Here is a 26,184-nt window from a genome sequence, read left to right as displayed (position 1 = left end):
TCCTTTTATTTAGTCCAAAGTTATAGCCATATTTTTTTTTTATTCTTAAGAGAGACCACCATGTTTAGATGTCTACTAGCTAGTTAACATACTACTAACTTTTAAAGCAACTACACCTTGTGCATATTTCTTTATTTTATATTCTTTATTGTAAGACCTGGAAAACCAGCTACACTGATAATTTTAATAGTCTAATGTGTCTCAGTCTTTGTTTTCTTTGTGTAAGTTAAGAGCCATTGGACCCAGAAATGGCTAATGACATCAAATGTAGTGGGTAGGTTTTATCTGTGACCCACGTTGTGGTTCATATCTGAGAACTAGCAAAATATAGATACATTTAAATATTTTAATGCCTCTCTTCATCCTTTTCGATGCTTGTATTCTTTTATACAAACAGTGCCAAATTTACCCCTCGGTACTGTTATCTAAGTAATGAAGAGTACCTTCATTATACTTCATTGTATCCCAATGCAGCTAAAAACCAAATGACAGTTCTTAGACCGGGTAAACACATTCCAGCAGGTAGCTTCCTGTTATTCTGTCCTCGATACAAGCATTAGATAGATTAGCTAGTGTTTATCAACACGCAAACCTGCCACAACATCACTGGCTTGAATTTAAAAAAAGGGGGGCATCGCTGAAAGCCCAGCCACTGTGTTGCCAGAGCAACGCATTCCCTCTCTCCTGTCCTTTTTCAACCCACTGGGTCGGCCTCTCTTTAATTCAATTCGCCGTGTCACCGCGAGGCTACGCAGTCTGATAAGCAGTGGCTGTCCGTATCGCGAGAGTACAGCTCAGAGGATTACAGGGAGGCGGTGACCTAATCGCCGTCGCGAGGCGGGGCGAACCGCTGCAACTTTGGATGAACTTCTGATTTGAACAAACCGAGAGGCGGTCGGTGGAGTGCTCGGACAGCAAGAGCTACAAAGGTGAAAAGCAGCGGAGGTTTTCTGCTACGAAGCTTTGACAGCCGGTTCACTTTACAGCAGTTACGGTCTGTGTGTGCGCCGCCGAATGACCAGCGAGAGCGTTATTTTTCCTGTCGAAAAGGTGGAAATTGATAAAGGTGAGTGCGTTCTCTTCTCCGTTGGTGTGCGTATAGAAACTGGGGGATATCAGATCCATTAGTATTCGGTTAGCCGGATTGTAGTTGCTATTAGTGTGCTAAAAACCAGTGTGGATTAAGTATTTGGATAAATGCAGTATATTTTAGGTAGAGAAAACAAGGCTGAAAAGTTTAACTGGCGCTCAGGTAACGTTTACGTGTTACTGGTGTGGATTTTATTTCCCCTCCCAGCATGTATCTGATTTAATTACCTGTATCATAACGAGAAGGCTTTCAGCCCCCATTCAGTTAACGGCGTCTTCTTTGACACATGCACGCAGACACCACAGTTGAAAATTCAGACAGCGATTCACCGTTGCTCTTAAAGACACAGGAAATCTTGCGAAAATGACGATCAGATAAAGGTAATGGTTGTTTGGTTAAGTCTCTGCGTGACTGCTGCATAATTGGGGATGGCTAGCCGCAGCCGCTCTAGTGGGTTTCCTGTGTATCCCAACCTATGCTGTCTGTCTTATCATCTTACATGTGGACGCTGCAGCTGGCGTAAAGACTTGTGGGGCCCCTTTCATCAGAGAAATGTCTTCTGTCTGGGGAAGCAGCTCTTGGTGCAAATGCATGATTTGCAGTGCATTTCTGTCAGCAGGCATTGCTGCTGCCGATTTGAATGGCTTGCCTGGACATCTGCAGCATTTCACAGCTCTGTAATGTGTTGATTGGCATAGAGATCAGTCAGGGATGTGATGAGAGATGCAAAGTTTATTACTTATCACCGGACTCACGTGTTGTTTCATGGTATTACTTGCATGTGATGTGTTATTTTCAGAGCGCAGTGCAAGCTTAGGAACTTGCTGGAAATCAAAAATGAAGTTATTTCCACCTAAGGCTCTGTCAACACCAGTCTCATTAATCAAAATGGCCGTCAGTGTAGTTTAGTCACATTTGAATAGTGGTGTAGGAGTGCTACATTTAAGATGCCTCAGAAGCTTGGCTCATCAACGATTTAACCATGAAGTAAGCATTTTTCTTTTTTCTTTTTTTTTTGTATAGGCCAGTTAAGTTTATTAAAGTTTGCTTGTCTTAAAGAGGTTAGTACTTGCTTGTGTCTGAGATCTCTCTCTGTCACCATGGGGGGGATTTTTATTGTTAATGGACCTCCTGTAGATGCTCTGTCTTCTTTCTTTTTTTACTTTTTTTTTTTTTTTTACTGCCATCTCCACCTGTGGAGTCTGCCCCCAGGCTACCAGCGTTACCCCTCCGGGAGGAGGGGGTTAACGCACACACACTCACAGAAACACTCTGCTTCCTTCACTGACAACTCCTAAATGGACACATCAAAGAAATGACATTTCTGTTCGCTGGATGACTGGGATGGGTCTAATTTTCAACTCGAACAACACAACAGCACTGCTGGAGATGCTTTCCTTCCACGGCATCATTTGAGCTGCTTTGTCCTTCTTGCTTTGGTTGCTGCAGCAGCTGCGTAAAAAAAAAAAAAAAAAAAACCAACAAAAAAACCCCAAACTCTGATATAGCGGTTGAACATCTCATGCTATCAGCCCTCCCTCGTCAGTGCCTGTGAATGCCAAGGCTGAGCTGATCTGGAAGCTGTGTCGCATTTATAATATTAAGTAGACTATTGAAATTGAGTGTGTAGGTGGAGGCGCACATGTTCTGTCACACGTGTAGCTGCTGAATTAAAAAAAGATGTGAGGGGAGGAAAAAAAAAATTCAAGCACTGATGGTGGGCAGCTGAGAGATTATTTTAAGTGCTTTGGGATGTTGAAACATCTCTAGATGTTTTTAGATTAAGCAGCACGAGTTTAATGAATGAGACAGTTGTCATCATGCAGTCAAGATTGTGAGATGCATAAATTATTTTCAACTACTGTGGTTGACAGAGAAATGGCATCCCCGTAGACTTTAGTGCAGGCTTTGCTAGAAAGCCTAGGTCAGTGTGCATGAACCCTCTCCATCGCAGGCACACAGCAGGGGCTTTCTTTACTGCTTTCAAATAAAGAATTTCCCAGGACCTTGGTGTCTTCTTGTGAGCAAAATCCTGCATTTTAAATAAACACTTCAATTAGGATGTGGTGAAAAAGTCTCAAATGTGTAGTTTAGCCCCGTTTGGGACAGGAAAAGATTTGGAGGTGCTCAAGGAGAGAATCTGAGAAATGCAAAGTGAGGAATAGGAGGACATTTTAATCCCATAACTGGGATACTAGCGCTTTCCCTTTTGACGTGTAATGCATCACTGACAGTATCTGATAATGGGGTCTTACCTGTTTACGACATACCGCGCTAGCCTCACTATGCTCCCCTCCCTTCCACTGTTACTGCCTCATCCTCCCCTTCTGTCTCAGTTCTGTTGCTGCTCCTTTACTCCCCACCTCCCACGATTCCCTCCTCCTTTTGCCCATCACTGACAGTGCCTTTTCCTCTCGGCTTGCTTTCTTTCTGTTGTGGATGGCATGCCGGGGACTATGACACACTCTTCATTTCTGTCCACATCCCTCAAATTTTCTCTGTCTATTACCATGTCACTCTTTCATAGTGCCCATGTCGATCCTTTCTGCATTAATCCTGATTCATGATGTATGCTGCTTCTTTTTCTTGAGCTTACCTTTTCATTTTTTGTGCTTTTGTCTGTCTGTTTTGGTGACTCTTTACATGCTGGCGATTGGAATGTGAGTTCACTCTGTTTAAGGTCTTGGGGTAGGCTGTCTCTTGAGAAATAACAGAGCAAGAAATACTCTGTAACAGTAAGTAGATCATACTGTAGGGCAGACTGATTGAATAAAACTACTTGGCCTGGCAAAATGGTGTAATACAAAATACTGGGATTCTTACTGAGATGCTGTGCAGACTTTAATCACATTTTGAATTTAAAAGTCAGTAATACCAGGAATCTTAATTAGCACTGAAAAAAGGATGTCATTTCTGAGAAATGTACCGTATTGATTACCTTGTTGATGGCCCAGACAATAAAGGAACTAGTTAAACAGTGAGACGCAAATGTTTTCAGGTGGTGACTTTTTGCTAACAATTTGGCGGTTGCTTTTCTTTTCTTTCTTTTTTAAAATTTCCTCAGATGCTGCTCCGTGGTTGACAGAAATGTCTCACATTCTAGTCTTATTGATAATCTTATTGATTACATATCTTGAGTAACAGCCTATCGGTGCTCAGCACATATTAGTGTGTGCAACCTAGCTCTTGTGAGCTAGCTGAGCTATTTGAAGGTAAGGTTGCAGTTGCACTAAACATCATAATACTCTCTGCTGTAGTTGTAGGACCATGATTGTAGTCTATCTCATTGGTGACCAACATGCTCACTTCCCCTTTATACAGAAATAACCAAATAATGAACTCTTATTGGGAACAGAAGTAACATGTAAAGTGACATTAAGAATATACGCTATCAATGACCACATTTTTCTAGCAGATGCTGATCTTGCGAAAAAATGAGCAAGAAGTCAAAGCCACTGGTAGAAATAGAGGAAATGGAGGAGTAGCTAAGACATCGTTAACGGCAAAAAGCAGGCAGCAACAGATGAACATCAAACTATTTTCAGACTGATTCACATCAGATGTGCATGTGTTTTTTACAGGCACCTGTTTTGGTAAATAATTTTTAAGTAGTCAACATAAAGACAGTATCTCCAAATACTTAAGTGCAGGGTATGTTAGAAAGCCTGGGTCTGTAAGCTCTTGACACATTGAAGTGCAAGCCAGCATTTTGTTTTCACTCAACAAACAGCCCTTGCGGTGTTTTCTCTGATATGTGAAATTGCCTATCTCTTTTGATCCATGGTCCTTTGCAGAGGATAAATATGAAACCCCATGAAGGCTTTGTCAGGCCTTTTCAAAGCACCCAGAAAAGAAAAAAGGAGGTCACAAGAGGAAGCAGTTACTTTTAGCCATTCCACCTGAGGTGAGGGGACTTGGATCCCTTTCCAGTTCTCCACTTTCCCGTCTGTCTGGTGAAACAACTTTTTAATTAGGGCTGTAAGTGGATTGTAGCAGATGAAAGCACTGTGGATTATAAAGGCTTCAGATTTCAGTTGTGACAAATGAGAGAGGAAAAAAAAATCTATAAGCATCAGGGAACAATGACTAGGCAGATTAATCAACATAGAAGTAAACACAACGTACTGTACAACAGCCTTGAAAGCAGCCTAGATATTATAGAATAAACGTATAATCCTTACAAACGATATAAGCCAGGATGGAGATTGAACGTGGAGTATCTTCATATCACTATTGTAATGCTAGAATATTAGGCAGGGATCATTTGTGCCCTTGCTCTCCGTATTATTTCATTGCAATTTGCAGAAATTCGCTTGAAATAAAAACATAAGATACTACTACATTGGCATCCCCCGGCCTACACACAGCAGGTTGGCTGAACATTTTAAGTTTACTTCTCGAATTATCCAAAAAAGCCAGGTTAAATTCCCTTACAATCTAGTTTTGCAGTGTTAACAATTGAATTGATTGCAGTCATGCTGCAGACTGAATAACTAGCCACCAAATTCACCCATATTCTGTTTTTTTTCTGGCTGTCAGTGCTCTCTTCAGACTGATGCCGTAATCTGTAATTATACAGTGTTTTGAGATTGGTGTGAATGGCTAAACAGATATTCCATCTGGCTTTGGGCCTCTGCTCCTGGCCAGGCTTTTAATATTGGTCTGATGCTGCTCAGCTTTGAGTAAACACATCAAAGGGTAAACTCAAAACTTTCAAGTCATCATTCTTTACTGGACACAGTGATATAGGTTTTATGGTTGCAGGATACTGCTTTTTCGCTATACCATGATGTAGAAATTATCAGTTATCCTACTTTGTATATTACTTATCTTCAGTACCCGAGGGAGTTTGTGGATACTGAGAAAATCACTTGTGTGCCACGTACATAGTATAAAAGATGGACATGGCTTTCACATTAGATTCTTTATAAATGCTATCCGGGGATGTATTTTAAAATGTTTTGTTTTTGCCTTGAGTGGTAAAACAAGTTTGTTGTTTCACCACTTTCATCAGGAACTGTTTTCTTGCATATTTTCTAAGTGTTGTGCATTATTGGATGTTGTTGAATCAGCTCTTTATGCATTATATTGGAAATCAAGGTTGACACGAGGATCTTGCTCTCAGACATGCCTGGGCTTGTCTTATTTTGTGCACTAGGGAATGTAAATGCATGGTATTGCTATAGCAACGATATCATGATATCACGCTTTTATATCACGTAAAAAGAGTGATAACAGGATTATCATGGATGTTATGTTACTAATGGTCACACCAGTCAACTGTCTTCTCGCAGGAATCTATGAAACGTTAAATACATTTTGGAAATATTGGTCAGTCTAAATCATGCTTGGAGAATCAATGTAAGTTGGTAGCTAACCAATGTACAGTTTCACTGTAATTATGGTCCGTTGTTGTCAAATCCTTCAAATGAGTATTTGGCGAAGGTGAAAATGGAAAATCTTGATGCTTCAAAATTGGACTTCAGAAACCAATGGGTTATGTCACAGTAGCTGCATCAGTCTTTTATACTTTTTGTGATGTACGCACATCCTCCTTCTTTCTCAACTGCTTGTCCGACTTAGATGATGATAACTGAAAAACCCTACTTTTTCACATTTATGATGCTCTATCAAACTACTCTATTGTATAATATAATATTAGAATAATCATAAGAATAGTCATTTACAAAGAGGGATTACTTTTTAAAGCTCCTTTGGTCAGTATTTTTAATGTTTAAAAAGAGCTGTTTGGCTCTTTGGACCTGTTGACTGACATTAGTAAATGAGGTGGCATTTACTGATTTATGTGTTTTTTTTTTTTTTTTGTTTTTTTTTTTTTTTTTGGACATCATCATTGACACAGAATTTCACTATTAGTTCATGTCCTGTGTCACTGAATTACTTGGCTATTATCAGCATTATACTAGTTGCTGTTGCAGAAGTGAGAGAACAACAACAGCACATCAGCTAACTGGTAGAAAGCATTGACTGCAGGGGTGCACATGTTCATTATCCTGCATTACAATGAGTTTGTGTCAAATTAATAATTCTCTCAGACTGTCCTCAACCCTTCCTCATTTCAACTCTATAATGAAATTGCAAGAGTGCCACTGAGTACAAAAACTGTTAGGGGATAAGACTAACATGTACTGGAGTGTTTCTGAAATTCCTACCAACTGCCTTGCCATCTGTTTCCAAGCAGACAAAGCTCTCAAATTTCTGTATTTCTGGATGGCTAAATGGATGCTGCTGGTGTTGGCTGCCTGAGTTGGTATTAGTGAAAGAAGTCATTTTGTGACCCAGTTGGATTTGTTAATTGCTGCCGCCTCTCTTGTGCCATTTTTGGGGGAAATTGTTGTGTGTGTGTGTTTGTGTCTGGAGGTGCAACTTGAAATCCATGCAAGCCATTTTTCCTGAAATTACCTTGTAATGTCGGCACTTGTGATCATTTGAGTGTCAGCTTTGAACTGGATTGAATTTCTTATTCAAATTGGGGTTATTAGTACTGGGAGAGTTATTTGACAACTTAACCCATTCTGGTTGCTCAATCTTTTAAGGTTGCTGTTATCCCATATTTTTAATGTCATCGGCTAAATTTGACTTTAGTTTGTGGTTAGAATTTTCTGTATTGTTTTAGAGTTCTTAATATTTGCCAAGGGTGAATCATATAGAGTGTCCCTACAAAGATGGTATTTAAACTGTTTAAATAACTTTTTGGGAGAAATATATGGCATACCTACTATTATTTAAAGACCGTCTTCCATTGGGTTTGCATTTTGCTCCTTCTCCCAGTAATCTGCACAGCCCTGACATTATATTTGTCTACCCAGCCATCCATCCATCTTCTTCTGCTTATCGAATTCAGGGTTGTGGGGGAGCTGAAGCCAAAATACACAAATTTGCAAGACCAGAGCCAAGGTACTGATTTTTGGTGATTTAAATATCCAACATAATTTCTATTTTTCAGTTTTTTTTTAAACTTTGGTTATGCTTTGAGCGTTTTAATTTTCAGGAAATCTGTTCATGTGTAGTTATTTATTTATTCGGCTGACTCTGTTTGGATAAGTTGGTGGTTGTTTTTTGGTGTTCCAAACATTTGTTTCCGACAGGGAAGTTACACTGTCTTCAGCTGGACAGCCCATGCAACAAGTTGCCCGATTGCCTGTGGAACAGTCTAAAATCCACACACTACATACAGTTTAATCTTTAGTGCAATCTGGCAACCCACAACCCCACAGCCTGAGCCAAGGAGTGTGTGAAGTTAATATTTCTGCATAGTGACAGTAAATAGTATGTGGTAATTGAAATGGCTCACTGTCTTTGCTGTTATTTGACCTTTTCAGCTTCACATACTGCGAAGACTCGATAAACAGCGAGACTTTAAAAACATGGGAAAAAGTGATTCGAGCCATGTTTGCGAGTCTTTGAATTTGTGTAACAAGCAGTTTGGACTTAAGTATAGTTGTAAAGGTATTAAATTGGTTTGAGTTCTCAGAATCAATAACACATGTCATTTGTGGTTTTTACAGAATTTCACATCTTTTCTAACTGAAGATAACAAGTTGTGACTGTTTTCATCAAAATAATCCGAGCTGCACATTATCATGAAAATGGTTGTAAGTCGTGGTCTATCGCTGGAAATGTAGAAAGGTGTAAAATTACTCAAAATATCTGGTAGAAATCTGTCCAGTAATATTCACTAATTAGCTCTAATGAGCTTAATCATTCGTTTCTCTGTTGGAGCAGCGGTGCATGCGTCTGCACTGTTCTGCTGTTCAAATCTATGCCATACAATTTGCAATTCTGGCGGACTGCCTAAGAGCTTTTCTGGCAGAAATCTCCTAAATTGTCTCTTTTTATGAAAGTTTTAATCTCTTTAGTTCAAACTGTTCCCCGTGTATTTTCAGTAGATGCAGAATATGTAGTGATTCATGCAGTGCTCACTGATTGGTTGGAAGGTTTGTTTCAACTGTTTGCATCCTGACAGTGTAATTGGACAAATTTCCTTTCCTGTTTAACATTTATTTATTTATTTTTTGCTAAAGTGTATTATATTTGGAAGAGGAAGTTCAGAGGTTTTAAATAACCTTAGCCACTTTGAAGCTGGTAGCCTGAGTCAGAGGGACAGCTGTCGGGGAAAGGAGAGAAGACCCTGGAGAAATATGACTAAAACCAAAAAGATGAAAAACAGAAATAAAGAGTTGTAGAGAAATCTCAGGTTAAAATGAGACAGCAAGGACCATGTGTCTGTGACAGAGTGCACCTTTTGTTTTCTTTATTTTTGCATGTAGCTTTTGTATTTGCCTCTCAATAGCTTAATGATTGGGGATTCATTAATATGTTGGCTGAAATCCGCTTATATCTATCTTGTTTACTGCCATCACTCTGTCAGCAATTTAGATGACATGAAGTGGCCGTAGTCAATGTTTATCTGTTCTGTTTGTCCTTAAATATTGGATTACTTTCATGTATTTGCATGACTGGGTTTTTGCTCTTACAAAGGTAAGGGGCTAAAGCTGTGATTTATTTATGTATATTTCATTTGTTTTTCCTGTTACAAAATTGGAAATAAATAATAACAAACAAAAAGGAAGCTTAAAGAGTGGGAAAAGTATTGGAATTTCAAATTAATAGCATCTCTGTTAATACTGTCTCTCCGTTTGACACATGGCTTTTAAATATTGGATAACATGCTCTGTTTTTGAGATTGACAGTTATAATTTCTCATTTTAGATGTTTTATGTTAGATGTTGGTTAACAATGGAAATGGGAGAACTTCTGAGGCTCAGGAGTGAGATGTTCTTTGAAAAAGGAAATTGGGGTTTTTGTAGCAAATTACCCATCCACTTATATGTTTATATTTATATTCATGTATTTTCAGGATGGCATTTCAAGCAAAAAAAAGGTGTTTCTGGCCATCACTGAGTGGAATTGGTTGCAAAGAGGGTGCTGCACTACAAAACCACCTTGTGATTGCTTTGACTGCTATCAAAATACCATGGTCATGGAAGACCCTTGGGCTGGCCAAACACTCGTCAACTACTGGTCAAGCGATAGTGGAACTTGTAGTGTAATGCAGACTAGAAATTGAGACAGTTTGCCTTCAAAGTAAAACTTGTGCTATACTACCACAACCAACATATTACAAAAGGCACTTGGCAAATAGACTCCATTTACAGCTTGCGTCACACTCTTCAGTTTCATTGCTGCTTGGTGAGCTTGGTAACAGTTTGCAGAGTGCAAGTGTCTTCCATGAAAACTATGGGTGATGTGCTAAAGACCAAGCCTTTCACAAGAAAGTTTTCTGTGAATCTACATATACTGCTTTGTGTCCAATTTCACCTAGCGACAGGCAGCAACCTCAGCAAACACTTGCCATGCAGAGAGGCAGATGGTTGCCAGGTGGTTTCCGATCAGGTTCATTGGTGATCAAGTTGGGGATCAAGTTGGCCCTAGGTGTGAATGTAGGCATAAATGATTGCTCTTCTGCAGTAGCCCTGTGATGGCTTGGCTTCAGCTCCCCTTGAGACCCTGTCTTGACTGGTTGGATGTAAAATGCTCAAAAAATGATTAGACTAATAGCACACTGCTGTTGGTGGGCTTCCAAAAATGATACATGATATTTAATATGACTGCAGCAAGCTGTCCAGAAGAATTCAAGAAGTGAGGCTAATGTGTTGTCACCCACATCCTCTGGGAACGTTTGACCCATTCTCAAACGTTCCTGCATTTGTATCCAAGCATGAGGCATGAGTACCCACTCGAGTTAATGTCTGAATTCCTGGGGCAAAACTTTGAAATGAGAGCACGCTTAACTACATAGTGCACACAGTTAATTATTCTGAGTCCAAGCTTGCCAGAGAAGCTTCTCTAGTTCTTCCATATCATTGAGAGGGTGCACAAGAAATTGAGCGTAGCATTCCTTCAGGCAGCTTGCAACCCCAAAACAAAAAATCTGGGCTGATTTCAGTCCCAGCTCACATCAAGTTAATATTCTTCTACACATTTAGTGGGCAAATAGCATACAGGCAGGGTGTTCTATGTAAGCTGTCCTCAGTTGCTACAAATCTGCAAGCTGCTTTGCTACCCACCTCCGTCCACCTCCATCCTTGTCATGATGTTGACAAGGATCTTCGCCATCAGTTGTCCGTGGAAAGGTGACACATCAGAGCCATGACACCAAATATAAATCACTGCTAATGGCAATTTTTATTTTTAGACTATAGTGGTCCTGACTTAACAAGATTATCCTCTTGTATAAATACTGTTTTTGTATGTTTTGGCAGCTTCACAGCTTCATTATGGTAGTAATTTGATCCTGAAAAATTCAAATGCATTTTTATGGAGGAGCCTGAAGGTCTAATGTGCCATTTCCTGAACGTGCAACTGTAGGAAAGCCTCCAGTGACGACAGTCGCACAAGTAAGGGAAACAGGCACGGGATTAAAGGAAGACATACATCCTGGTCATTATCCAGCACTGCAGGATGAAGTTGCTTCTTTCATCCAAGGGAAACTGTCACTTCTTAAAGTTGGAAAGCTGTCATGTGCCTGGTTTAAGTTTTCTTTTTTGATCATCTGCAGTCTATATTGCTTTTAGTGTGGCATACTATAAGCTTGGAAGCAGCTGATTATTTTATGTGATAAAGGGGATATGAGTTTTTTTTTCCCCTCTCCCTTCTTCTGTTTTAAAGTATGCATTGCTGAGCTGCCATAGTGTGAAGAGGCGTTTCAAAAAGAAAAATCTGGTATTAAAGTCAACAAGCTTTTGAGTTGTTTCCCAGCCTTGAAATTGATTCATTAAGTGCACTGTAATTGACAGTCGTTGTGATTTCTCTGTCAGTTTGAGTTCTCTTCCTTGCCTGTAATTTCCCACTGAGCCACAACAATTCAAACAGATAATCTTTTGGCTATGTTGATGTTTATGGTAATGTGGCCAAACAGGGGAGGAGGGCATGGTTGTCAGATACATGGAGCACATATTTCAGCCAGAGATGGGATTTAGTGTTCAAGTTACTTTAACCTTAGAGTGGCTGAGTGGGGATGAATTCTAACATCATGGGCTTTTTGTTTAAAAAAAAAAAATATTGCAATTTGTTGTTAATTTTTCCCATAGTTAGACATGTAATTTTGCCAGTCTTGAGTTTAAGATATTTCAGTACTATATAAAATAATTTCTACAACAAAATGAAACCTCTGCAGAAAATGTTATTTTAAATGGAAGCATGAAGGTGGAAAAGTTCATTTGAGTTTCTTGGTGATTATTGTTTTAAAGTATTGGTTCATCTATCTTTTGTTGTTGAAGTGACACGGCTGTATTATATAGCACTGTGAAAAGTTCTGAGCCACTGCTCATTCCTTCATATTGTTCTAGGAAAACGGGAAGTGGGGGTAGTAAATTTATTGTGAAAACATACATGGAAATGGAATAATAAAAGTAACAACAATTTGTAAAATTCTAGCAAACCTAGCAGTATTTTGTATGAACAACTTTTTACTCTATGACATAGCCTGAACTCCTGAACGAGCTTTTTTGTAATTAAAGTAATCTTCAGGAATAGTTGTTACAGCTTCTTGAAGGACATTCCAAGGCTGCCTTTCATTACATTTTGTTCCGCACTGCTTTAATAATGTTGAGGTCCATAACTGATAGTCTTCCATTGTGTGTTTTCCTATCCAGATATCCTTTTACTGCATTGGCAGTGTGTTTGGGATCATTGTCATGTTAAAAAATGAAGTTGTAGCCACTTGGATTCTTTCCAGATTATATTGCATGGTTGCTCAAAATTTGATCTGACTGATTCCTTTCAGTCCAATTCTTGTGAAAGACCAGAATCACCTCTCGGGTCCTGTGTCAGGTCTTTGTCCTATTTCTTAAAGACATAACTTTCAAATGCTGTTTATCTGCTGTAGATAGGCCTGATACTTCTGTTCTTCTTTAAATCTTTGAAGGACACACTATGTACCATGTACAGATATGTCAGGTTTTCACATAACAGTTCTTTGAGAATCACTTTCTTGGTGTAAAAATACAGTTTTTGTGCCTGTCAAACTGGATTCTTTTCATAGATTGAATGAAAGAAAATGGAACAAGTTGTGTTTTTTTGTAACAGGTTGCTAGTAACAAAAGATACAATCTAAAAAAAAAAAAGATAAAGATGCAGTCTAAAAGTGGTTCTGTGTTAAAGTGTTATGTATAGACACAACACGAGTTCATTCCTTGAGATAGGTGCATATTTTTATTTATTTTTTATTGTAGAATGAGTCACAGGTCAATGTTCAGTGCCAATGTTCAGGAAAAACCTTTGAAAGACCTTCAGAATGCTTGGAGAGCTATTGTCAAGACCACTTTAAAAATAGCAAGAAACTCTGCTTCTTTGGATGAAAAATATAAAGAAGTTACTCAACCTTGTTATTTTGGCAACTTAAATAGTTTGGTTTATTGAGGGTTAAATGTAAGTCAAAACATGGCTGTCAGCTGCTGCTCATAAAACCCCCGACACCAACTCCCTGCGTCTAAGAATATCAAAAATTGAAATGAATTGAGCTTTTAATTTATCCCAGCATGCACTGAAGCTTTGCCCAGTGCACATTAAAGGCTACAGCCTTCTTGAGTAGAACAAGCAATAAAGGGATAGATGGATGCTTCTTGCCTGAGTTTAGGCACGACCGAGGATAAAGCCTTTCTGCCATTTAGCCGATCATTGGCGGTATTATGGTCTGTTTCTCTGAATTCTACGTTGAAGAATTCTCCAACAAAAAGAGCTATATTTGCTAAAGGGTCATGGAAAAAGAATATCAGTGCATGTGGTGGCATCTTTATCTTAGGAAGAAATGTTAAATGAAGCTCCAACAATCAGTCCTCGTGATGAGGAGGACAGATCCACATAATGAAAGACATCTTGCTCGGGTTTGTTGGTTCCAAGGAGGTCCTAGATAGTGCCAGGGATGGTAAACACATAAATCCATCTGGATTTAGTGAAATCAGCAGTAGCAGCTTTTGGCTGAACCCTGCTCGGTCTTCCTGCTTGTCAGATGCGCATAGAAAGCCACAGATGATGCTGAATAGGTATGAATTCCTCAGTCGTTGCTGGTAACTGAGTAGGGTGCTTATTTTATTCAGATACATTTCAGGCTTCTGGCTTATTTTCATTTCATTACTCTGGTTATTTTTGAATCTGTTATTTAGTCTATACAGTACTAAAACACTGCCTTTCCAATTTACAAGGGCGGCTTTCTTATTCTTTTGCAAAGAGCTCAACACTCAAAAAAGCAGCAAATCCAGTTGTTTGGACTGTTTGCTATAGTCTGTCTCTACTTGTTTTCGCCTTAATTATCTTGTGCTCCACTAGTGGACATAAACAATGATGAGACAGAGTCAAGTAGACCTGCAGATAGTTTTCTTCTAATCCAGAAAAATGGGTCACAATGCCCAATCTCACATCATCTGGCTTGCAGGTGGTGACTGCAGAAACCAAAACAGGAAAGTGGCCTGTCATGATCTGTATTGCTCAGTGCAACCGTTCTGTTCACTGAGCTCATCGAAGAATGGGAGTGTTTTGGCTTTTGAGGTGACAGCCTTGCAAACACAAGTAGAGTTTTCATTCTTGAGTTTATTGGATTTATTTTGATGACTTTGAGGAGTAAAAAAAAAAAGTTTGGTTAAATGAGAGGAAAAAAAAAAATTCCCCAACCTTCCAAAAACTAGCTTCATCCCGTTTGTGTTTCAGCTGAGCCAACGGTCTGCAGTGGCATGCAGAGGTATGTGTGTGAATGCTTGGTGTACACAATAGGGATGACCTCATCGTTTTCAACCCTATGTAAGCCCAACATGCCGAATAACAATGAAATCTGGAAGTCCCACTACTGAGCCCCCCTCCTTTTATTGTGTGTGTGTGTGTGCGTGTATGTGTGTGTCCTCTTGCTAAGGTGTGTATTTACCTTCTAGTTTACAAAGGTTCTTAAAATATTTACTCAGGGCTGAACTGGTTAATGATTATTTGGACAAGTGGGATTTGAAGTGTTGTGCTACACACACTGGCGCATGTTGCTGTAGAGAAACCAGCTGCTATGGGCTTTGTTCCTGCTGTCAGTTAGTGAATGCAGTCCTAACCGCGGTGACCCTCAGTAGGTTTGCATGTGAACTTTGGCCCAGATTGTGAGTCTTTGAAAATATTAGCATAAATTAGATCTTCCTTTCATTCACAAACTGGGTGAAGATTACCTGCGATATATCAGTGTGTTGGGATTTGTGAACATTTTTATTGACATAGAGAATGCTGAAATTGGTTATTGTAATTTATTGATCAATATGACACTTGCCTCTTTTAGCAAGTTGTTTGGTATATGTAGCAGCAGGAAATTGTGTAATGGAACGGCAAAATAAGTGCAGTCCAAGGTAATGTTATCTGGCATGCCCTATAGTTGGAGAAACTCTCTTCTATAACATAATATTGTCTTATCAATTTAAAAAAGTAAATTTGCAGATATTATTAGTTAATTAAACACTCAAATGCACAATGAGCTTGTGTTTTCAGACCAAAGACTACATCTGATTTACAGATGTAGTCTTTGGTCTGATAATTTGTGATAAGAATTTTTGTGACTCACTCCTTGACTAACCAATACATGAAACATCTAGGGTTTTCTTGACCTTTACCAGACTTCTCAAAGAGAACCTATCATACGCTTGGTGTCATTCCCAGAAAATACTTGATGCAGGTGATGGTAACCTTGTTTGCCACAAAGCTTCCATATCTAACTACACTTTTCTCCTGCTACCCTATTACCTTACATCTCTCCCTGCCAACATAAATGGGTGCTGCCTTATTACCCAGTCACTCAAATAGAGAGGGCTATTCTGCTTTAGATGGTCTTTGGTGGTGATTTACCACTAAGCGCTTTGATCCATTGCAGTAGTATTCTGACAACTTCTAGTTGGTGCCTCTGCTGGGTCTCACAAGCTGAAGAGAGGAAAGCTCGATCAGTGGTTTGTGCCTATGAAAGCTCATGTTTTTCATTAACTAGCAAATAGTTGGACAGTTGATTGCCCCAGTGGCACTTTCTAATGACAGAGGGCCAGTTTAGCGGAAAATCTAATTCAGTGAGAACCCACAGGGTTGTTTTTTAATGAAATTACTACCTTTAAAATCCCTTAGACTTGGGATGGGGTGAGTGGAGGGTTTTCTGTGCTTGAAGAGAGGCTTAAATGAATGGACCCTTAAGGCTGCTTCCCTAATTTTCATCACAGATGTAGTGCTTGGAAAGAAGTGTCCCTTTTCTGTCTTTGTTAAGCAGGACTGAGTTAGTGAAAATTAAGTTGAATGTAGTAACTAACCTGTGGGGATCCACTGCTGTTCTGTGGTTTAAAGTTTATGCCTGTGTATGGGATTATGATGAGTAGTCAGGTGTGCAGATATGAGCTCTGCAAGATATAATGTGCTATCAGATGACTTGAATAGCATGATTGTAGTTGGACTTCACAGTCTCTACAGTCGGAGATTAGAAAAGTATCTGGAGGGTTCGAGCTCAAAGCTCCCGTGGTTCTCATTGCTTCCTAATATGAGATTCAGTAAGCTAATGTTGCCAGGCAACGGGTGCACTTCCACTTTTGGCAAGTACTGCTTAGTAACAAAAATTGTTTCCAAGAAGTAAAGGCAGAATCAGTGCTGGAATCAGTGATGGAGACTACACTGGAATCTCATCTGACCTATTACAGGCAGTTAAAGCAGTGCCACAAGCTAGTCATCTGTAAGAGTGTTAAACTACAGCTGAAGGGAGTGTCTGTCCCACACAATCAACCTTATGTTTCATTCTGTTTAATGAGTATAAAAAGACCAAATTGTTGGAAATGACATTAAACAATCTGTTTTCATAGAGCGGTAGTTTTGCTCAAGCCCCAATTTGTTCATGCATATTTAGTTTTACAGTGTTCTAATACAGGTGATTAGGGTAAGAAAATTTGCACACATTTTTAAATGACACTTTACTAATCTTATTAATTAGTTTCATAGTTTTGTTGTATTTTTTTTTAAAGATTTTACACATAAATGTGTAAATGAGTCCTTAGTGTCTAAAAATGATTTCTATTTAAAAAGCAATCTGAACGTCAGATAAAGCTCATAATAAAGTTTTTTTTTTTTTTTTTTTTTTTTTTTAAATTGTTGAGTTTGGATATGACCTTTTATCTCTCCATAAATCAGAAAATACTGAATCCTTTATTCAGACACAGTCCATTTTGAAAATGGAATTGAAACTGGAGATTTTCATAAGAGAAACTAAAAACAGTGTAGACAGACCCATTATACATGCACAAAGCATATGCAACAGTGAAATATAACCATATAGTGTAAAAATGAATAAATATAACCTTCTAAAATGTTACAGTGAAATAAGAGAATATTTTGTGGCTTATTGTATTTGTAGGGACCAAAGGATTTTTTTTCTGCAGTCAGTGTGACTCAGAGATACAGCTAATGCTAAAATATCCTATGACATTATAACTACTATGTTTAAATTAGCAAGGATCTAGAGGTAACAAGGTGATTTTTGAAGTGGAGTCTTATATATAATTTGCATGCTTTCCAGCTCCTTACTAAGGAGGACCATCTAACTTTTACTTATAAGGCCTCACTCACACAGGCCGAGAGACAGGTTAGCAATGGATTCTGAGGTCGCCAACAGTTTGCATGGAAGATGCTTGCTTGTCTGCAAATGCTTGTTGTTCCAGTCAGCGCCTGGAGTTTCCTGGGGTGTCACGGAATAGTCTTTAGGTCTGTGTGACTGGGGCCTAACATACAGCAATGATTTTGGAAAGTATCACGTGTTGTGAAACACAGTGCACTGAGAGAAAAAAGATTCAACAGGCTTCAGTGGGGAGGTGGAGGCATAAACAATATCACCATAATCAATTCCAGTTAGTCATGGAATGCACAATGAGTTTACCACAAGGAAAAATTATTTGTTTCTGTACCAAAATCAAAGTTTTGCCTCCAGTTTACTGTCACTGATGAGAAAATGTCTATTTTCCCCATGTTTTTTTTCGGGGGGGGGGGAAGATAAATTGTTCTGTAAATCACACTCTGTATAATACATGAACAAAGCCGTCTGTTGAAACCTTTGGAATACAAGATGAGAATAAACCTGGAAAAGTTGGTGCATAAACAGAAGTGGCTCAATGTATGAGGCAGAATTTTTATAGGAAAATACAATTAACAGTCCCCCCACCCAAATAGACATCACTATATTTGTGGGGACCGACAGTCATTGGGAACACAATGCGTGTCCCCATGAGTTTGAAGTCATTTTTGAGGGTCAAAATGTGGTTTTAGTGTCAGGGTTACGATTAGGTTATGATTAGGTTTAGGCTGAGGGTTCGGATCAGGCATTCATTTTTGATGGTTAGGGTTACGATAAGCTATGGAAAGCATTATGTCAATTAGATGTCCTCACTAAGATATGAAAATGAGTGTGTGTGTGTGTGTGTGTGTGTGTGTGTGTGTATTTTGGTTTAAATATGCAAATGAGACATTGGCTATTTCAAGTATCTTATTCTGCATAAACATCCTGTAGACAGGTTGTTGTAAAGCACTTACAGGTGTAGTTTTGGTCATTTTCTTTCTGCTGGTCTGAAATAAGACAAGTAATGGAACAAAATATAACCCAAAATCTAAAAATTGACCAATGCATAAAATAAACCTTTTCTTTGCTTGTTTTGGCCACCTGAAATATTTTCCTCCTCAAATATCCCCCATGAGCCGTGCTTGTACTGGAACACTCTTGTTTCACAATGCACCTATTCCTACAAATAGCCAACGGTGCACTAGAGGGAGGTGGAGTAGGAGGAGAGGGGTGTTGTGGTGTGAACAAGGCCTTGCGGGGGTGGCGCTGGGTTACATAATATCAGACGAACCCAGCTGTGCTGTGTTGTTTCGCCCATGGGTGAAGTTGTGCCAGCCAAGCTGACTGATGTGTCCACCTGCGCTCATCAGAGCGGGGTTCTGGATTAAGGTGCAGGTCAATGATCAGATTGATGTTGAACAGACTGATTGCGTGTAGTCAGCAGATCTCCGAGGCAATATTAAATGGGCGAAACACAGGGCCACAGTACCAACATCTCTTTCGGCACAGTGTTGCCATGGCAGCACAGTTGTTGTGTTGTCAGAAACCTTGGAGTGTAATGATAATGCAGGGCTCTAACAACGGTAATTAGCAGCTTTATTTTTTCCCCTTTCCTTCTTCCGTGTCTAGTGCCTTCTTATCCCTACAGCCACTCTTCAGTGGAGCAATGCACCAAGAAAGACGCATGCTTTCATCATGTTCTGTTAAAAAAAGGACAGTTTACACTAGTTGGTACTCATGCACACACCATTTTCTCCCCTCAAGTTGGCAATGTGTTACTCAGTGATTGTGGGCAGTTTTGTGAAGAACCTGTTCCTGTTAATGTCCCCAGCTGACTGGTGTGTTTCTTTTTGGCTTTTGTAAGTATCATAAGTGTTGAATAAAGACTGAATAATTTACTACAGGGGTCTTCCAGGAAGGCCCATGTGACCCTGCAAGCTGTATTTAAAAAGCTCATCATCTCACACTCTGAGACCTCTGTAATTAAAGGGAGAGGCGTCTGTGTTTTAGCTTGAAGTCTTTGATATACGGTATTAGATCTTGACATGCAGACAGCCAGTGTTTTCTTGTGTGTGCCATTTAATAGAAATGTGTTTTCAACAACAACTGATTGAAATCCACACAAAACATCTCTCCTCCCTAGGCATCAGCTGTTGAATTACTGCTTACCACTGAAAGAACTGTAAGCCAATCCACTGGCTGTGTTTGTTTTGTGTTATATCCAAAGTAAAAAGATTATAAAGTTCAGCTCTTGATGAGTAGTAGACATGTTTGTCTGGCGAAAAAGCTTTCAAGTGTGTGTGTCCATCTCTGGTGTACCTGTCATACTAATGAAAATGTATTTGGGGGAATTAAAGCTTGCAGTAGTTTATCATGTATCTGTGGCGACTGGAATTTGAGCTTAAGCAAACCAGCCTTTCAATTCCCAGAATGCTCTATGTATAAGAGAGATGTTTGAATCACCCAGACAGGTCTGTAAAGGTAACATCTATCTGAAACGCCTTCACTGTTCAGCTGTTTTTACACATGCAATGCATCTATGAACTTAATAGACATTACCAAGAGCACTGGACTTATTCAGACTGGATGTTAAGCCTCGTTGGCTACTTAGGATCAAGTGAACATTGGCAAAACTACATGCTATGTGTGACTAGCTTACGTTGATCTCTGGAGAATTTAGAGATATAGTGATGGATGTAGAAATTTAAGTCCTACCTCCTGTATGCACCGCTGTCAAATGGCAACTTTGTAGAGTGTGCAGACATGTTTTTATCAACATATTCTGGAGTTAAGTTGTAGAATGGTTTTAGTCACTCTCAGCAGTTCTCTTGATCTTAACCATATTTAAATACTTTAATCGGACAGTGGTAGGGATCAGGTTCCCCCTGGATTTGTTGTGCCTCTCACACTGTAGGAGTAAATGGAAAAACAGTTGATCAGTCGAAATGGCTGGTTGTCTCACGAGCTGGAAAAAGTTATTTACCACAGCACTGATTGTGCTTCGTTGAGCTATTAGTGCTCTCAAAGTTCACCAAAATTTCAATTTGATATGGACGCCACATATCATTTCATTGTATATGGCGTCCAAAAGACGCCACATATAATTAAACAATTTAAAGATGAATTTGTGGGCTTGCATCATTAGATATTGGGCACCTTATACCGCTGAGGAGTTGTTGTAGATAAAGTATATTAAGTCTGGTGCTATTTTAAAACTTTTTTTTTTTTTTTTTTTAAGTTTTAGATAGTAGTAAACAGCTGTAGTTTGTGTCTAAAAACATCTTAAAAATGCAAAACTCTCCAATGCTTCGGTGTGAGGGTTACTTGGAGAGAGGATTGGAGAACTAATGCTGTATTTGAATCGTCTACTTTTCTTTCTTTTTCTTTTCTCTTTTCTTAAACAAATTGGGCCTGCATTCCCATTTGATATTTTGACAGGACTATATCCAAACCGTTTCTTCCAGCTGTCTCGGCTCTCAAATGGGAAATATGACCACAAAAGTTCCAAAAGAAACCCAGTTGTGGGAACTAAGAAAGTGGTAACTGAAAGAATGGATAGAGAAATGGCAAAAAGATGAGAGTAGGAAGGAAAATAAACAATGTTAGAGTTAGGCAGATAGATCTGAGGACCATGCATTAGAAGAAAAGGTAAAAACATTTGATCTTTAAAAGGGAAAAAAGGTAGCGTCAGATAACAGACTAGTAGAGCAGTAGAGGCTGTCATGAATGCAAAGGAGTGCGAGGGAAAGGTAAGCCTTGAGAAAATCTCGCCCCTGAACTTAATTGTTTTGTTTTCCCAGATAAAGCCCCAGTCAACCAACAGCCTGACTGTTTCTTTAGTTTGAGCTCTGAGGCTGAGGGAACTGCACAGAAAGCTTAGCAGTAGGCATTTTATTCAAAGACCTTTTCTGTGTGTGTTGCTTTGTGAGGTATAAAACTCACATCTGTCAAAGTGTCACAGGCTTGCTGTCTGGAGCCTTAACCTCATCTCCTCCCATCTCTTATAACAGCGATTGCCCTTGAAACCCCTGCACATCGTTTCTCACGACCATTAAACATGCAGCTGTCAATCGCCCTGTGACCGATGGCCTCATCGCCATTTGCCTCTGAGCTGGCTAGGCAAAATCAATACAAGCCTGCCTACTATGGATATTTGGGTTACTCCATGGACTAAAAGCAAGCATGTTTTTGACAACATGTAGCGTTTCTGTGTAAAATGGAAACTGCATTTCGAAATGTGTGCTTTGCCTAAAATATTAGGTAAACCTTTTCCACTTTTGTTTTGTTTAGCTTATGCGTTAGTCCATATTTGACCATTTTCTCAGGGATTTTCTTTTAATTTAGCCACTTAACACTTCTTTATCAACCATTCAAGCATAAAAAAGACACCTAACTTCAAGGGACGAATCAGCATAATCTACGTAAAACTTAACAACGAACCAATTTTGCATTTTATTTTTAGGCACTTTGTTACTGGGAATCTCAAAAGCACATCATTTGTCCCCAATGCTTTAGTTGCATCTTCAAAAAAAGCCAACTTTAGCAGGTTAACAGGTATAAAATGGTAATTTTGCACCAACAAGATGATTCCGAAATATGCCAAAAACTTGGTGTGACTTGGAGTGGTGTCATACCAATTTTTGGAAGAACACATTGCAAAAATGAAGGACAAAAGAAGCGGCTATTTATAAGCTGATGAATAGTTTCTGTCATGTCAGGCAATGGGGGGGTGGGGGGGTGGGGGGCAGCAAAGATATGGTAAATTGGCAAATCTCTGACTAACAGTGACTCAAACTTTCTGACTTCATTGTCTGTGAAGGAACGCATGCAAGGACTCAATTTTAATCATACTTTATTTTCAGTCAATATGAGACTGAATGTAATAAAATATGCATGTGGTCGTTCTGCTTATCAATCCACTGTTCATTGACCATTGATTGGCCTCCCTAGGTCACAGACCTTAACCATATCAATCTTATTAGAGATGGAACAAAATGCAGCCAACATCCATAGAAGAGCTTTGAAAGTCCTTCAAGATACCAGAAGAATTATTCCTGAAGACTTAAAAACAAAACTTGCCTAAGAGAGTAAAGGTGCTCATACCAAACACTGACTGAACCATTTCCATATACGTTTGCACTCATGATTTGGTAGGAAAATGGGAATAAGACTTTTGCACAGCAGTGTGCATGCAGAACTAAACCATCGATCAAACTGCTATCGTCACAACACGGAGGTATGTTTGTGCCTGTATTTACAGACAGACACTCTCCCTGGTTAGTTTGATCAGTTAACTTAAGCTATCCTCCCACAGAACTTGTCAGACAGTGTTTTTGGCTTTGTCTGTAGTGATGCTACCTGGTACTGTGTTTAGAGTGTCAGAACAACAAAGAGCAGAGAGAGAACAAAACGCTGGGCTAATTGCTGTAAGTAGTGGGATTGTGTCTTTAGATGTCAGGTTTAAAAGCGTTGGCACGTACTCATTCTCCCTCTCTCTTCTTTTGTTTACCTTGATGTTATGGCGGCATTTTTCTTTTTCTTTGTGCGGCTGGTAAATTGGCATATCTCTGACTAACAGTGACTCAAACTTCCTGACTTCATCGTCTGTGAAGTAATGCACGCAAGGACTCAATTTTAATCATACTTTATTTTCAGTCAATATGAGACTAAATGTAATAAAATATTAGATTAGCAGACACAGAATTAGTTTAATTTGCCAGAATGAATGCTCTGACAGCTTCATCTGTCACCGTATATATAAATGAGTTAAACATGTGGTTCCAGTGACTGACAGACTGTTAAAAAATGTATATTGCTTTACTTGTGATTGTAGGCGCACATATGAATCAGCAAGTCTACATTAGCAAGGGAATAAAGCGATGTAAAATGTATTTTAGGTTTTATCAAACAGAAGAAAATGTCTTTTAATTCTACTTATAATCATCTTGGAGACAGAAGGCGCAAGAAGTCTTCCTGGTAACTCTGCTTTGCCATGGCTACCCCTGTTGCTACTGATGTTTATAGTGTGAACTCGAGTAAAGGGAGAGGAAAATAAAAAAAGAAAGTACCATGTTTTTGTTGTCAAGCTGTTGTGGGCTGGAGTTTTATGAGCTTTGAGGCTGGGGATGTGGTAAGGGTGATTTATAGCTTTCATTATCAAGGTTTTACCACACTGTTGGGTCCCAACAGGCTCCCCACAGGTCTGCACACAGTTGAGGTAAGTGTGAAGGCTTACACTTTACCAGAGTGTGGTTAGACAAAGGCAGTGAACAGTTAAATTTACCTAAGGTGCATCTTTATCCCCAGGGATTCAATTTTAATTCCTTCCGAAGTATGCATCAGGTGCTCCTGGGTTTTTGAGAAATGACACACAAACACACATGGATACAGTCTTCCATGGCTACGTGAATCTTTGATATTTGTGCTTTTTCCTGTGCTCACTGCAAAGTGCAGACACAATTGTCTGGAAATGAGGTGGAAGAGTAGAGAGTGCAAAGGTTTCCTTTTTTTCCCAGATGAACTTGTGAACTCAAGTCTCTTTACTGGCTACTTTTGCTTCACATTATCTTTTTATATTTCTATCTCAAGCCCTTTCTCTGGTATCTGGTCTTGAGCCCATCTTTTTGTACTGATTTGGCATGTTTTTTATTTCCCTGTAAAACTTCTTCCTTTTTTTTTTTTGGTCTTCCTCTCTCCACTCCTTTCTCTTTAGCTTTGTAGACTTCAGCTCTGTTGTGATTTATAGTCATAGCAGAGGATCTGCTACTTTGGTCATGCTTTTCTAACCCTGTGCAGATGATTCTCAGGCTTTTTCAGTCACACAGTTGCTTCTTTTTCTTGTTTTCTTTTTCTTTCTTGTTCTTTTATTGTTGTGATACTTGGCTAAAAAACCAGCCACATCACTGCCATGACCGCTTAACGGTGTCGTGGATAGAACAGTTATGATTACCATTAATTTTCTACAAAGACTCTTGGTATGTAGACTTTTGGAAAATGACATACTCACATGTCAGTGGTTATGAGAACACACTTGTGAAGACTATTACCATGATGACAGTAAGTCAGAGGCTTTTGTGGCCGGTGGTTGAACTCCTCCTGGCAAGTCAGGAGTTTCATGAATAGCTTTGGCCCATCAAAACCTGACTGGACGGCAGCGCAAGCTAACACACTCGAAACGTTTGCTGAATAGCAGCAGCGGCTAAAAGCAGGCCTAATCCCGCTGCAGGTTTAACCGACAAATAGATTTGATACAGTGACTCTGCCAGCCCGTATCCCCATTTTCCAAGGAGCTGAATAGTGTGGGAGAGAGAAACTGAGGCTTATGTCCCCGTGATGGAGGAATGTGAAGAGCAAGCAGTTGAGACTTGATAGAGAGCTATAGCCAAAGCAATGAAGACAGGTTTACAATGGGTAGAAAGTGAGGATAGGTGGCAAAGGAACAAAGCTGCTTCTGCTGGCTTGCACTGGCTTTGAAGTGGCTTTGGAAGGAAATCCACAGAGAATTTGATGCACTATGAGTTTTTGCAAGTGCTGTGAGTCCCATACCCAGACACCTTCATGGGGCTTTGCACAGTATGCTTTTCCCCTCCCTCTATGCAACATGACCTACCTCAAACTTTATTGACTCACTCCCCTAATGTGGGGCATTTATAACGTGGAGTGAGAGTGTGGTATTTTTATGGGTCCTTAAAAAAAAAAAAGGTGTTGACTTTTTACATCAGCGTGGTGCAGTTTTTCTTTTCAGTCTTGGCATTTGTAAAGCATTGCCTGCTGATGATCAGAGACTAGGCAAAGGTAGAGGGGGTTACATAAGAAGTACTTACAAGGTGCTAATTATTCTTCAGAGTTCAATGCTTTTTCTCAAGTAGACAGGAAACGAGAATCTAACGGCACACGTTGCAACACTTGAATTTGTATCTTAATAGGTGCAAGTAACGGGATATGGCATCATTTTTTTTGTGAGCATATTTTGGTAAAGCCTAATTTGTATCAATTGAATTCGTTGCAAAAGACTGCAAAAAGCCAGCTGTCAGGTTCATTATTTCCCCATCTTGTCTGTACTGCAACAGGCTCAGGCTTTAAGCATTCATGATTTACACCACAACAGTATCACTGTGATGTTTCCGGACTCTCATCTTACCTGCCATTTGTCGAGGACTAAGAAGAAACAACAATCTTTTGAAGAAGCTGCTGTCATAATGTTATAATAAGCCGCAGGTCACCCTGGCTGCAAGCGTTGTGGTAAAATTCAGAATTAAAAGAGAACTTCACAAAAATCTCATCATATCTAGTTAAATTTAAAGATGGATTTATAGAAAGAATTTATAGTTGGTCGATGAAACAATAAATGTGTGCCAAATACACACAAGAACCACTGCACTGAACTACTTGGCAAGCATTTGGTTGTCAGCTATGACCACCAGTAGCTGACTTGGAAGGGAACTACCTAAATCCTCTGCTACATACCCTCTGCCAG

The 26,184-nt window shown here is 39.4% G+C and overlaps 1 protein-coding gene across 1 annotated transcript in view; it reads left to right on the top strand.

Moving 5' to 3' along the window:
* Positions 1–901: 901 nt before the first annotated feature.
* The window catches only part of sipa1l1 (signal-induced proliferation-associated 1 like 1), a 92,866-nt gene continuing 67,583 nt past the window's right edge, over positions 902–26,184 (top strand). The window contains exon 1 of the mRNA XM_063495253.1: positions 902–1,066. The gene's annotated coding sequence lies outside the window, so the exon portion shown is untranslated. The remainder of the gene's footprint in view (positions 1,067–26,184) is intronic.

The sequence above is a fragment of the Pelmatolapia mariae genome, linkage group LG15 (assembly GCF_036321145.2).
Source record: "Pelmatolapia mariae isolate MD_Pm_ZW linkage group LG15, Pm_UMD_F_2, whole genome shotgun sequence".
Classification (NCBI taxonomy): Eukaryota; Metazoa; Chordata; class Actinopteri; order Cichliformes; family Cichlidae; genus Pelmatolapia; species Pelmatolapia mariae.
The sequence above is the reverse complement of the archived record's forward strand: the minus strand, read 5'-3'. Positions and strand labels throughout refer to the sequence as shown.